Consider the following 1,230-nt stretch of genomic DNA (forward strand, 5'->3'; position numbering starts at 1 on the left):
TCTACCCCCTCTCTCTCCTTCTATCACCTCTCTCTCTCTCCCTCTCTCTCCTTCTATCCCCTCTCTCTCCACCTCTCCCCCTGCGCTGCAGACCTCTGGGTGTCGGCTTGTTATTAATCTTGCTGCCCCGCCTTGCTTCAGGCATCACAGCAGGGCAGAGACGGAGAATCTGCACATGAGCGAGTGTGTCACACGCCGTTCAGGTGTGTGTGTGTGTGTGTGTGTGTAAATGTGGTTCTATGGGGGGGTTCCTCCACCACATTGACAGACAATGAAGCAGGAGGAGGACCACGTGACCTCGCATCGTCAGGTATTCCCGTTATTCCCACTTCTGGGCGCCATGTCACCGGGCAGGTGGCCTTCCTCTTGTCACCAGGACGCGTCACGTACTGCAGCGTGATATTTACGTGTGAACCAGCGGATCGCGGGAAACAATCGACTTTGTGTTTTTATTTTAAACCGCTAACGCGCCGCCTGACGGGGTATTTCCGTCGACGGCGCGTCCGCCAATCACGTCACCGGACGGCGGAGGGGCGGGGCCTCCCGAGCCGCGTCGTCCAGTCAGAAGGCCGCAATAATGAGCGGCCCCACGTGGGCCCGACGGCGCGACGAGTCCGATCCAGCCAATCGGCGCACAGTAAGGTGATAATCTCGACGCTGATTGGCTGGCGATTTCGTACAGTTGTCTATTCATCATGTTTTACAAAAAAAATAAAAAATAAAATTTAACTCTTTCTGTAAAGCTCGTGGCGGCGGGAGCTCACCAACAATCATAAACTGATATTGTCCCATAAAGCCAAACGTGTAAAATAAGAGTGTATTTTATTTAAAGCAAAGTCCCATCTTGATTTATGACTACAAAAATGGAATATTATTGAACTATTATTAAATAATTACACAAGGTTCGTGCAAATTATGCAGGGCGTGAACGCAGGAGCGGCTGGTTGTATTTGAAGGGTCCTGATACTGGCTGCTGGCCGGCTGTTTGGTCTTCAAGTCGTGTTATTTTAATTGTAATAATTGTGTGTTTGCGAGGGGGCCGTAAAACGTGGATTAAAGCGGTTAAGGGAGGGATGTCCTGCCGTCTGCACAGTCACAGAGGCACCGCGGCTGACAGGCCCGACATTAATCTTTTATCTTCTCAAAAGGCCCACCAAAGGCGGCCCTGGGCCCACGCCCGTCTCGAGAAGCAACACTGACACCTAGAGAGGCGGAGGAGGAGCCACCACC

The sequence above is a fragment of the Denticeps clupeoides genome, unplaced genomic scaffold, assembly GCF_900700375.1.
Source record: "Denticeps clupeoides unplaced genomic scaffold, fDenClu1.1, whole genome shotgun sequence".
Classification (NCBI taxonomy): Eukaryota; Metazoa; Chordata; class Actinopteri; order Clupeiformes; family Denticipitidae; genus Denticeps; species Denticeps clupeoides.